The 13934-nt window shown below is 43.6% G+C and overlaps 1 protein-coding gene and 1 non-coding gene across 2 annotated transcripts in view; one reads left to right on the top strand and one right to left on the bottom strand.

Annotated features, from left to right (window-relative positions):
• The window catches only part of CMTM8 (CKLF like MARVEL transmembrane domain containing 8), a 106164-nt gene that overhangs the window by 47197 nt on the left and 45033 nt on the right, over window positions 1-13934 (top strand). The gene's annotated exons all lie outside the window — the stretch shown is intronic.
• Window positions 6989-7061, bottom strand: TRNAE-UUC (transfer RNA glutamic acid (anticodon UUC)). The gene has a single exon. It is a non-coding gene; the product is annotated as a tRNA-Glu (tRNA).

The raw sequence follows: 13934 nt of genomic DNA, 5'->3' as shown, positions 1-13934 counted from the left end.
GCATGTTATTTGTAGACTTTTTTTTTTAACTTTTTTTAATTTTTTACAATTAACTGCATATATTTAGAGTGTACAATTTGGTATCCCCATCTCCCAATTCATTCCCCCCCAACCCTCCCCGCTTTCCCCACTTGGTGTCCATATGTTTGTCCTCTACATCTGTGTCTCTATTTATTCGTAGACTTTTAATGATGGCCATTCTGACCTGTGTGAGGTGATACCTCATTGTAGTTTTGATTTTTGTTTCTCCAGTAATGAGCGATATTGAGCATCTTTTCATGTGCCTATTGGCCATCTGTTTTTCTTCTTTGGAGAAATGTCTGTTTAGGTTTTCTGCCCAGTTTTTTGATTGGGTTGTTTGGTTTTTTTGTCCTTGAGTTGTATGAGCTGTTTGCATAGTTTGGAAATTAAGCACTTGTCGCATAACCACCGTTTTTATTGGGTGCCTTCTGTAATATTTGAACCCAGATGAGGTAAGGGAGTTCCCAGCTAGAAAGGAGTAAGGTAAGATTGTCTCCATTTTTTTAGACACACACACAGAGCTGCTCAGGTCTTTTAATTTGAAGTTTTTCTTCAATATTTTATCTTTATCAGAATTAGCATAACACATAGTCATGATTTTTTTTTTCCAAGTTTTACTTAAACCTCCCAGATATTTTGTTCCTAAGCAGGCTGGGGACTGATGTAATAATTACTTTTACCCTTAAAATCATGAAACACTTCAGCTGCTAATACTGTTAAACTATTACTAGATGAATTATTTCCTTAGTGTTCAAATAAATTTTAGTGTTTGATTGGGTGAAGCACACTAGTAAAGTTTTATATTTTGTCTTTGTGTATGACAGGAATTACAGTTATTCTGCCAATTCAGAATACATTTAAATTAGAACATTGGATTCAGTGTGATAAAAGTCTGGTAGAATATATAAATGCCTCTTGGGAGGCTTTTAAAGCTTGATTATATTGATAGAATCTGAATAAATACTTTAGAAAATTATTCTTTGAATAAAAATCCTCCTTACTTCATGTATCCTCCAACCTATTGAGATGGCCAAATCAATTCCATTTCTGTACACAAGGAATAAACAGTTTGCAAGTATAATTTTTTAAACTTTTTATATATGACCTTTATAGAGCAGAACTATGAAAGTGTGCTGAAAGATAAAGATGTGAAAAAATGAAACGCTATACCATGTTCATGAATGGGAAACATCAATGTTGTACAGATGTCAGCTTTTTCCCAAATAAATTCATTCAAAATAATTATAATCCAAATCACAGAACCTTTGTGTAGGTAAGTGTAAGGTGTGTGTAACTTACGCTGCTTCTCAAATGTATTCCTGTGTGAAACAAGATAGTCTGAGGCCACATTTCGAGGACTTTGGTGCTAGAATATGGAGTTTAGATGTAATCTAATATGGCAGTATTTCTTAGGCTGGAGTCAGTGTTTGTATTTTCAGGAATTAAAAAGAAAATTTTTGTAACTTTAGTTGTGTTATAAGCAAATTCTGGACATTCTGAGTTTGTCCAGGGGTTACCAGGCATCCTCAGGGCAGACACTTGTGTTTGTGTTTGCATCACCTTGGTGCTGAGCTGTAGTCATCCATCATGGGCTCATGACAAAAGAACAGCAGGCTGATTACATAAGGGTCTGGTTAGACCAAGTAAGACCAAGTAAAGCCACATTCCATGAAGGGGCTCACAGCAGCTGGAATAAAGTGCCTGGAGAATTGTATTGTCACACAGAATATGACATGGCTAGTAAATACAAAAGAACTGACACACTTCTGTCAGTACCACATCTCAGTTGCAAAGAGTGTCTGGTTTCATAAAATCTTGCTACCGAAAAATTAGTGTGGTTGATTTGAAGTTTATTGGATTTATGGTTTTGTGTTCTATTTAATTGCAAATTTGATTTTATCAGTGTGGGGGAAGCATAATTTAAAGATGTGTGTTTGGGAATTCCTTGGCAGTCCAGTGGTTAGGACTCAGTGCTCTCACTGCTGGGGCCCCAGTTTGATCCCTCAGTGGGGAACTAAAATCCTATAAGCTGCTCAGTGCAGACAAAAAAAAAAAAAGGGCGTACGTTTAGTTCTCGTTCATACTGATGTTACGTGACTTAGCCATCACTCAGGGTTGTTGTAAGAATTATTTTCACTTTAAAGAGGCCCACATACTATTCAAGATTGAGAAATGCTGAAACAGGCCGAGTAGGGCTGGAATATGATGTACATTTTATTTTTCTTTCTCCTCTGGCAACCTCATGGGAGATGAGAGGCAAAGATGCGTTTGGGTGGAGAAGCGTATTTGTTTTAGGTCAACTGTTGACACTTCTTTAGGCGTTTCACTCAATCAGATGAAGAAACTGAGAAAAGTTAAGTGCCTTATCGAAAGCCACGTAGCTGGAAGTGAAACAGGGAGGACACCAGTTCAGCCTGCATCCCCTTCTACCAAGCTGTCATACCGGGATGAGTGGTGGCCTCACTGGATGGTCACAGTTGGATCCAGGAAAAGAATGAATTGAAACCTTATTTCTTGAATTTTCCTTTTCCCATCTGGTTTGTGGTCAGTTAAGCCAGTGACTGGGCACAGATCCTGGGCCCTATGTCCTGCCTCCTTACACCTACTTCCTCTCGTGTGAATTTAATTTTTAGAGGAGGAGGCGGACTTTGCTGCCACTCTGTGGATGGCTCGCGAGGGAGTTATTTTCTCGGCCTGTATGAATGGGTAATTGAACATAGGATATAAATTAGGTGAGATTATATTTCCTTAAACCCCTCCCATGATCTATAGCTCTCATTATCTTCTATCCAGACTTACCTTGTGTTTTGTGTTTTTCAAGGTGATTATTAAAGAAAATATTCAGAAGAAAAACCTGAGCATTCCTGAGCTCCAGTTTGCGTGTGGGAGAAATGTCTGCCCCCTCATTCAACCCACGTCACCTTGGGTCCTGACCTCCTTGTGATGCAGGGCAGCTCGGAACTGGAGGAGATTCCCAAGGGACCTGGAGCTCCTCTTACAGAGATGCCTCGTTTCACAGATGAGGAGGCTGGGCCTGGAGACTGGGGTCTGGCAGAGCGGGGCCCGGAGTCCCAGTGTAGAGCCTCTCTTGTTTCGCGCACATCACAACTTTGTGTTTCTATTTTCTTAACTGAACTTAGTTTCCAAACAGGCATATACTAGGTAATATGTCTGCATGGTTCAAAAGGCATAACTATGACAAGCTGTGCACAGAAATCTTAGCACCACCTCCTGCCCCTGCCATTAACCAGGACAGCTTTAGGTTTCCTATTTGTCCCTCTCGTTTCTTAAGGATGGGGTCCCTCAGCCTCTGCGCTGTTGACATCTGGGTCTGGGTAGCTCTTTGCTGGAGATGGGGGCTGTCGTGCATGTGCCCTAGAGGCCAGAAGCACCCACCCGCTTCATGACAATCAGAAATGTCTCCAGACGTCATCAAATGCCTGGGGGTCGGGGGCGAAGCTGTTTCAAAGTTGAAAACTACTTCTTCAGGCAAATAGAAGCAAGTATCTTTATTTCCTACCTCTTTTTAACTGAAAAGTACCAACCCCTAGACACAGCTCCTCTTCTTGAGTTATCTGTCTGCCTGTCTATCTGCCTGTCTGTTTTACTTTTCCATGCACAGACATCCCCATGAGCCCCAGGTCCGCACACCTGGGCAGCTGCCCGCGTCCTTGGTGGCCGCGCTGTGCTGGGCAGCTGCCCGCGTCCTTGGTGGCCGCGCTGTGCTGGGCAGCTGCCCGCGTCCTTGGTGGCCGCGCTGTGCTGGGCAGCTGCCCGCGTCCTTGGTGGCCGCGCTGTGCTGGGCAGCTGCCCGCGTCCTTGGTGGCCGCGCTGTGCTGGGCAGCTGCCCGCGTCCTTGGTGGCCACGCTGTGCTGGGCAGCTGCCCGCATCCTTGGTGGCCGCGCTGTGACGGAGTCAGTGAGCCCCCTCTCCTTGGCCCTGGCTCCCAGGCTGCTGCTGGTCCACTGTGCTCAGCGCGTGAGGACGCGCCCCTGTGCAGGGGTATCGGTGGCATAGGTCCCCAGAAGTGGGGCTGCTGGGTCAAGGGCAGACACCTCTCGTTTTGGTGGCTGTTGCCAGTTTCCATGCCATGAGGGCTGTGCCTTTAGGCAGTCCCGTCAGCAGTGCTCAAGAGGCCTGTTTCCCCACTGCCTCACCATCAGTGTTGTGAAACCTTCAATTCTTGCTGGATCTGTGAGTGAGCAATGCCTTGTGTTTCCTCATCGGCCGGCATTGCATCTCTTTTTTTCTTTTTGGCCGTGCTGCCTGGCATGTGGGATCTTAGTTCCCCGACCAGGGTCGAACGATTGAACCCTTGTCCCCTCCAGTGGAAGCTCAGAGTCTCAGCCGCTGGACCGCAAGGGAACCCCCAACATCTATTTGAATACCTTCACCTTGAACAAGGCTCTCAGTGAAACTCAGCCTCGTCTGCTTTCCCCCAAACGGCAAGTGTCCTGCATTCGTCCGTTTCCAGGCCTTCGCCCTTGCCACTCCTCCACCAGGAATATTCCTTCTCGCTTTCAACATCCTCCCCGTCCTTTGAGGCTTCCAGATGCTATCGCCCTGTGCCGTGGGTGCCTGTTCTCGTGCGCCTTTATTCTACCCAGCCCAGTTGGAACCCGTTTTCCTTTGTAGGAATCTGGCTTCCCTTCGCCACTCGCTTGAGACAGTCCATCTGTCCTGCTTCTGGCCCCGTTACTGGCCCGACGACCCTGGAGAGATGCCTTGCTCTTCTAGAGCGTTTATTAAATGACCAGCTGGGGCTGCGGAGTTGCTTGCCTCCGAGGGCTCTCTCGACCTCATTCCAAGAGAATGGCGCCCTGAGGGTTGCGTGATGGGCTGTGTTGCTTCAGATGTTCCTGCCGGCTTTGAGGTTCCCTGGGTCACGACCCCTGCCTTGCTCACCCAGGTTTTCCTTGGGAAGAGCAGCGCCTCGTGCAGCCGCAGGGGGACAGGAGGGGCGTGTGTGTGCACTGGTGTGCGTGGGTTCTTTGTGTGTTGTTGATCCTTGGCCCCGCCAGCAGAGGGCAGCAGAGCAGCCCACCTAACATGCACATTGGCATGGTAATAAGCAGGTTGTGAGGTTTTCAGCTTATTCCCCATGTGTTTGCGCTCCAGAGATGGTTGTTTTTCTGAAAGATTTGTGTTCTAGCCACCAGACAAAGAATACATCCCCCAATTGTGTGTTAGTATAAGAAGATGATTTTAGGGAAATTTGCCCTCTTCTTTTAAAGAGGGATCACACCGTATCCTGGCCTTGAATGGACACAGTCTGAACCTGAACTTTTTAACCAGGCCATTCTCTTCTATGAAGTAACATTTGTGACTCAGACTCCCTTTGTGGAATAAATGGTAGCCTCACCCACACAGCCCCGTAGGTGGTCTCGGCCCTGTGTGCTGCCGGCCAGGTGCTCCAGGCTGCTTTGTCTGCCTGAAATCCCAGGAGTGTCATCATAGCGCCTTGTGTAAAACTGTGGTGGTGAAAGATAACAATTTCTTCTATTGTTCACCAGCCTTATCTGGAGGAACATTTAATTACCAGCTTGTGGGAGTTAAGGAAAATAACATTCTTCAGCTCAGGGGGCTTTAGCAGTTTAAAATAAGAAGAGGAGATCTGTGTGTGGGAAGAATTGAGGGGAATAGTTTGGGTACTAATTTAAGGACTTGAAGCGTTTGTTTATGAGGGAGCCCTGGGCGAGAGGAGCAGTGTCAAAATCAGAGATGCCGAGGAACCGCGGGGTGAAGAGGCCTGGCATGTGCTCCCAAGCACGTGTCATGGTCATTGGCAGTGTCCCTTGTTCATAGTCCCCACATGCTCTCAATCATCTCCTAACTAAAAACTGTGAGTATTGGAAGATCTAAAGTATGAGGCATGCAATAGACATGTGACTTGGCGCTTTTTGAAATCTTTCCTTCTCTTAAAAATTTTTTTCAGAATTCTTGGTCTGTTTCCAGGGAAACCCTAACTGGGAGTTTTCCTTCTCTCCAGCGTGTGCTTGTAAAATGAAAACGATCTTGATTTTCTATCTCATTTGCTCTCCCCTATCAGCCAGCCCCTCACTACATGGCTAGTTTAAACCCGTCTTGATTGGGTTCAGTCCTGAAAGAGTCATGGTGTATTTCCATGGGGAACAGTCTGAGGTCCTAGATGTACAGTGTGAGGTCAGGGAATGTCAGGGCACCATTTCCAAATAAGTTTCTTCCTCCTACCCCTACTTTTTGGAGAGTTCAAAAGAGAGCATTGGCTTAGATCAGTGAAAATACTGGCTTAGGTGGCCCTGTATTTTGTAAATATATTGGAGTACGTAGGTTTTACCATAGGAATGCCAGGTTCCATGTAGCTTGGTTGTTCCTACACGAGAGACAGGTTTTTCTTCTGTAAGTCATTGACTCAAGGGGAGAAACACCAAAAACTGGTGGAAAGGAATTTTTAAGAAAAATTTATCCAAAACTTAAGAATAATGCAAAAAGAGATTACCAGGTGCCCTTTCAGTATCCTTCTAGAACATTGTCTAACAAGCCTCCTAAAGATCATCTAGGGAAGATAATATTCTAGGGGAGAAGTCAGCAATTTTTTTCTGTAAAGTGCCACATAGTAAATATTTTAGGTTTTGCAGGCTGTTTGGTCTCTGTGGTAACTACTGAACTTGTTGTATTGTGAATGCAGCTGTAAACAATGTGTAAACAAATGCAATTCAACTGTGTTCCGATAAAACTTTATTTATGGGCACTGACATTTGAAATTCATGTAATTTTCATGTGTCATAAAATATTTTCTTTTGATTTTTTTCAACCACTTAAGAATATAAAAGTCATGTTTTACTCCCAGGCCCTATGAAAGCAGGCTGATATTAATAAGTTGCAAATGATTTTCATCCAGTTAAGATGTGAATGGTTTCTCCCAGGTAGAAAAGACCTATAAAGGCTGAAGCTTTATGCCCTGTAGGGCAGCTTTTGGGATCTTAGTTCCCTGACCAGGGATTGAACCTGGGGCCTCGACAGTGAAAGTGTGGAGTCCTAACCACTGGACTGTCAGGGAATTCCCCAGCTAGTTTTACATCGAAGTTTCTACTCTAGTCCAGCATTCATTTTTTCCACAGTTTTTTTTTCCTCCAGTTAGGTGCCCTCCTTTGAGCCAGCTTTGTCATCTACCCATTCCTTCCTCAGTGAGTTAAATCTTTGGTATGTGCTCTCTATATGAGAGTCAAACGTTCAACTTTCTAAAAAGTATACTTCCACAGCTGTGTGGATAGAAAGCAACATGGAACATTTTAAATAACAATGTAGAAATTTCTGTTCATTTGCTTTTAAAACTAAGAACAGGGCAATTCAATAAATCATTCAATATAAGAGTAAAAGATTTACACCTTATCTTCCAACCTGCCAGTTGAGTGCAGCAAATGGTCAAGGGAGAGCGGAGGTGGGTGAAGAGAGGCAAAGGGGAGACACGGCTTTGGTGGGGGGTCCGCGTGTGCCCAGTTGGGCTCAGGGGAGCTGTAGCATTGCTTTTCCGGGCACAGTGGTGACCTGGCACTGGAGATTCCTGACAGCTCACACAATTTTCCAAGAATACTTTTGTGGTTCCAGCCAGAGGTCCTTATTATTAATAGTATTAAAACAAAGAAGAAGAAAAATATTTTTTCAGAAGGCCTTAATGTGGAGAAGCCGGGTGGTATTCCAGAGAATATTGGACTGGCTTGAGAGGTTCCGAATTTTGAGTTCATGGCCAGCTAGCTATGTGACATTGGGTAAATCAGGGGACTTTTGTTTTTACGTATGTAAAATGAAAAGCTGGGACTCTGTAGTCATTAATATTCCTTCTGGTGCTGAAAGTTTTGTAACAAAAATAGACTCATTCCTTTGGTGGAATTAAGAGTGGTCACTAATTTCTAATTTTTTTTTCCTAAATAAGAATAACAAACTCTGTAAACAACAAGGACCTACTGTATAGCATAGGGAACTGTACTCAGTATCTTTTTTTTTTCTTTAAGAACTTTTTGTACTCAATATCTTATAGTAATCTATAATGGAAAAGAGTATGAAAAAGAATATATATATATATATATATGTGTATATATATACGTATATGTAAAACTGAATTGGGGCTTCCCTGGTGGCACAGTTGTTAAAAATCTGCCTGCCAGTGCAGGGGATATGGGTTCAAGTCCTGGTCCAGGAAGATCCCACATGCCATGGAGCAACTAAGCCCGTGTGCCACAACTACTGAGCCTGTGCTCTAGAGCCCACGAGCCACAACTACTGAGCCCACATGCCACAACTACCGAAGCCTGCACACCTAGAGCCCATGCTCCGCAACAAGAGAAGCCACTGCAATGAGAAGCCTGCGCACTGCAATGAAGAGTAGCCCCCCCCCCACAACTACAGAAAGCCTGCGCGAAGCAACGAAGACCCAATGTAGCCAATATAAATAAATAAATAAATAAATAAATATAAAAAAAACAAACTGAATCTCTTTGCTGCACACTTGAAACTAACACAACATTGTAAATTAACTATACTTCAATTTAAAAAAGCAGTTATAAAAAAAAGAATAGCCTAGTCTATGTTCAGAATCTAGACTTCCAGTTTAGACTTCTTATAAAAAGGGATAAAATAATCATATGTAATAAACTAACATATAAAAATAAAAATAACCACTCTCAAGTTAATTCTCTACTTGGAACAAATAGTGGTGGAAAAGTACAAAATGGAATTGTTTGCCTTTGTTTACTGTTCAGTTTATGGTGCCAAGTGCCTTTAACAGGATCTCTCTGTTCCCTATACCTTAGGGCCACTTCTCTGAGACCAAAGATTTCCTGGGCTAAGGGAGGAAAAGATGAAACAAAGCTTCAAAAGGCAGATTGGCATTCGGACAAACCAGAACCTTGGGGAGAGAGATGGAAACAGAGGCCCTTTTGAATTAAAAAGTACACTTGTGGGTACTTGAAGCTCCCTGGGTATTTCAAGCCCAGATAAGAGATTATAGCAGATCTCAGAAGGGTTGGCCCTTAATCTTTTGGGGAGGTCAGGGGTCTGTTGAGAACCAGAGAAATCTAAGGTTCCTTTCCTCATAAGTGCATACACTCATATACCAAGTTTTGCCTTTAACTTCAGGGTCTTTTGAACCCCAGACAGAAAGAGATTGACTCGCTAAGTTTGAACAAAGCAACCAGGGAATTTGGTATAGAAACTTATCATCTTTGAAGAAGGACCTGGTCTTAATACTCAAGTGGCCCTATTAAACTATTAAAGTAGGGACTTCCCTGGCGGTCCAGTGGTTAAGACTCCTCACTTCCACTGCAGGGGGCACAGGTTCGATCCCTGGTCAGGGAACCAAGATTCCAAATGCTGTACGTGGCACAGCCAAAAGAATGGAAAAAAAAATTAATTTTCTCTCTCTAACCCCCAACCCTTATAAATAATCACACGCCCAACTGGCAGCTTTCTCCTTTTCTCAGCAAATTGTTCTTGGTCATCATTACATGAACTCTCAACTGAATGTCCAAACTGTACAAGTCCCCGAATGCAAAGTAAATAAATTTAGGTTGAAAATAAGTAAGGTTTGTTTTTTTTTAAAGAAAATCTTTGTCATCGTCTTCTAAGTTGCCGAGAGTCAGTGTTTGCTGGGAAGTGGAGGCCTTCCCTGGCAAAATTTCTCTATATTCTCATGAGAACAGTTGTTATTAATATGTTCAAAGATTACTTGAATCTTTGCTTGGGATTTACTTAATGCATGCCTAAATCTCGAAGCCCATTATTGTGTCCATGAGAAATTTCTAGGATTTTTGGGAACTCTGATGCATCACAACTTCTGATCTCAGCTCATTCTTAATGTGGTGACAGTCAAAACATGATTAGATTCAGGGATGATTTTTTAAAAATCTTTTTTAAAAAATTTACTTTTCATTTAATTTATTTACTTGTGAGGGTGAGTCAAAATTATCCACACTCTGGCTGTAGAATTTATTTTAATTAACTTTTGGAAAAGACGAATACATCATTTTTCAACATAATCTCCTTACTTTGCAATACACTTTGTCCATCTGTCAACAAGCTTTCGTATTCCTTCATTAAAAATGTCCTAGGCTGAGCTGCGAGCCACAAATGCACCACTGTCTTCGCTTCTTCATCAGAAGTGAATCCGGCTCCTTCTTGATGGCTGACACTTGTGCAACCTCCCTTGAACTTCTCTATCCATTCATACACGCTTCTTTGCGACAAAACACTTTCTCCATACTGAGTACAGTGTCTTCGATAAATAACGGCACCAGGTACACCCTCAGACCACAAAAAATGAATCACTGCACGCTGCTCTTCTTTCATGCAGATCACATGTGGGGCATCCATTTTTGCTTACATCGCAGTTACAAATGAACTGATGTAGCACGTTCACACCTGCACAGCAGTGACTGGGGAGACAGTAGCCTTGATCGGAAAGCTCTGATAAGATAGTGTGGCCAACAGAAGTTTTAATATAACCGGAGTGCGGATAATTTTTGACTCATCCTCGTATTTTGGTTGCGTCGGGTCTTAGTTGCAGGCACATGGGCTCTTTCTTGGGGCATGTGGGATCTTTTTCGTTGTGGGGTGCTGGCTCTTCGTTTGAGGCACTCAGGCTTCTGTCTAGCTGTGGCATGCAGGTTTTCTCTCTCTAGTTGTGGCGTGTGGGCTCCAGGACGCTTGGGCTCTGTAGTTTGTGGCACGCAGACTCTCTAGTTGAGGTGCACAAGCTCAGTAGTTGTGGCGCGTGGTCTTAGTTGCCCCGAGACATCTGGGATGCTATTCCCTGACCAGGGATCGAACCCACGTCCCCTGCACTGGGAGGCAGATTCTTTACCACTGGACCACCAGGAAAGTCCCTTTAATCTTAATCTTATGTTTCCAAACACTTAAAGTAACTCTGGTCACTTATCTTCAGATTTGAGGCAGAAAATAATATTTGGTGCTCATTACATTTTCCCCCCATGTGGTATATTTCTGAAGCATTCTGGCTTGGTTACATATTGATAGCAACAGATGTATACCTAGCTTTCTTTTTGCTCCCAACTGTAATTTTGAAAAATTTCAAATCTGTAGGAAAACTGAAAGAACAATTCAGACCCGCGTAACATTTTGTAAACTCCTTCATTTAAATTTCCCATTTAGCATTTTGCCACACGTGCTGTATCTCCGTGTGTATTTTATTTTATTTATTGTTCAGTCATCCTAAAGTTGCAGATATGGCACTCCCTAAATACTCCGGTGTATCTCCCAAGAACAAAGATACTCTTTTATATAATTGCAATTCGTTTATCACACTGAAGGAAGTTAACACATCAGCTCAGTACTATATAATTAATGCAGCCCATATTCACATTCCCAAAATGTTCTTTAACATCCCAATATGTCCCAATAATGTCCTTTCCCTCCACCTTCTGTTCAAGGATCCAATCAGGATCACAAATTGCATTTGATGGTCATGTCTCTTTAGTCACCTCTAAGCTAGGAACATACTCAGTCTTTTCTTGTCTTGGGACACTGACATTTTAGCAGTCTAGGCTATTTTCTTCTGGAGTGTTTCCTCATTGATGAGGTTCAGGTTAAAGAGTCTGGGCAAGAATACAAGGGAGGGGGTGGTGTATGTTTCTGATCAGGTCACAGCAGGAGGTGTGATCACAGCTTGTTGCCACAGTAGAGTTGCCAAGTGTGGTCTCTGGGTTACAAGGGCATCTGCCAGATCTTGTAAAGCAGGGCCCTCTTTTTATAGGTCTGTGGGGGCCTATTTTGAGACCATGTGAATGTACTTTTCCCCACTAGATTTTCACCCACTGATGTTCTTCTTGGCCCTGTTTGCTTTGTTTTTGGAGACTGTAAGGGAAAAAAGAAGTAAAAGGGAGGGCATCCAGGCAGACCTCTGTAGAACCATCCCTGTTGCTCCTTTATTTGTATAATTGCAAGAAATGAATGACGTGAGCACTCTGTCATTTCCAGATTGTTACACTCAGTCTATATGAACAAAGAAGCTTAGTTGCTCTCCCTCTCTCCAGAGAGACCTTCAAGGCAAATATTTGTCAGGAGTCAGTAGCCTGCAGTGATTTCTGAAGGTCTGGGTGAGGTTATTGAAATGCCTGGTGTTTGCCCTGGTGTCGCGCACAAGACAAATGAGGCAGAATTCTGTGAGCGTGGTTATGTGTTGGTTTTCGTGTTTGGTTAATAGGACAGAACAGGGACGTCCGCTTGAGCAACCCCAGCTGGATAAACAGCCTCTGCAGCATCATGAGGAAAGGCAGCAGCATCTACTGCTGACTTAAAGGGACATGTCAACTTTGTAAACAAAAGGTTTGACTGTAAGATAGATAACCAACAAGGACCTACTGTATAGCACAGGGAACTACACTCAATATTTCGTAAGAACCTATAAGGGAAAAGAACCTGAAAAAAAATATGCGTAATTGAATCAGTGTGCTGTACACCTGAAACTAACATGATACTGTAAATCAACTATACTTCAATTAAAAATAAAGTAAAAGGTTTGACTACAAACTTAGAAATATTTCTGCATGGATTGAAAACTCAGGTGGATTGTGTATTGAATATTTCCTCTTTCCGCTTAGGGTAGTGAGTGAAGACGCTAGTTTTGGGCTGTTGGATGAGAACCATCTAGGAAGGAAAAATGTTAACTATCTGAATCCTCCTGGAGAAGTGTTCCGTAGAGCGTGGTGTGGTGTAGCCATCTCATGTGTTACTTGTTTCAAACGTATTCATTGTCTGTAAAGTGCCACCTCAGAATCGTAGCATCATATAGCCCAGTCCTTTGTGGCTGTGGTCCTCAACCAGGGAGTGGTTTTGACCCATAAGGAACGTATGGCAATATCTGGAGACAATTTTGATTGATGCTATTAGCATCTACTAAGTAGAGGCAGGGGTGCTGCTAAAACATCCTATAGTAAACAGGACGCCGTCCGCCAGCACACACACGTACTGCCAACAACAAAGACATATCAGGTCTAAGATGTCAGTCGTTGGGACTCCCCGGGTGGTCCAGTGCTAAGGACTCTGCCTTCCAATGCAGGGAATGTGGGTTCTGTCCCTGGTCAGGGAACTGAGATCCTACATGCTGCGGGGCAACTAAGTCCACATGCGACAGCTACTGAGCTCATGCACCTCAACAGGAGAGGCCGAGTGCTGCAAATTGCAGAGCCCACGTGCCCTCTAACCTGTGGGCCACAACTGGAGAGCCCGCAACAAAGAGCCCACACGTGCCGCAACAAAAGATCCCGCTTGCCGCAGCTAAGACCCAATGCAGCCAAAAATAATAAAACAAAACAAAACAAAACAAAACATCAGTAGTACCAAAGTGCAAAAACTCCTTTTTACAAGATAAAAGAGTTCTGCTATCAACAAATGTTTGCATTATATGAGGCACCAGATGTTCCAAGAATATTAAGACACTGCACTCAAAGCTGATCATCTGGGAGTTTGCTGGTGGTGCAGTGATTAAGAATCCGCCTGCCAATTCTGGGGACACGGGTTTGATCCCTGGGTCCGGGAAGATCCCACATGCCACAGAGCAGCTAAGCCTGTGCACCACAACTACTGAGCCTGCTCTCTAGAGCCTGTGAGCCACAACTATTGAGCCCACGTGCTGCAACTACTGAAGCTTGTGGGCCTAGAGCCTGTGTTCCTCAACAAGAAAAGCCACTGCGCTGAGAAACCCATGCACCACAATGAAGAGTAGCCCCCACTCACCACAACTAGAGAAAGCCCGTGTGCAGCAGCGAAGACACAATGCAGCCAAAAAAAAAAAAAAACAAAAACTGATCATCTCATTAGGAAAACAGACCAGTAGACAATCACCAAACTCTGATAAATGCACATTCTTATTTTACAAGTCACCTTAGCTGTTGGAAAGGAGCTGGTGCAACACACTGCG

This window comes from Hippopotamus amphibius, chromosome 13 (genome assembly GCF_030028045.1).
Source record: "Hippopotamus amphibius kiboko isolate mHipAmp2 chromosome 13, mHipAmp2.hap2, whole genome shotgun sequence".
NCBI classification, from domain to species: domain Eukaryota; kingdom Metazoa; phylum Chordata; class Mammalia; order Artiodactyla; family Hippopotamidae; genus Hippopotamus; species Hippopotamus amphibius.
This window is presented reverse-complemented; position numbering and strand designations above follow the sequence as displayed.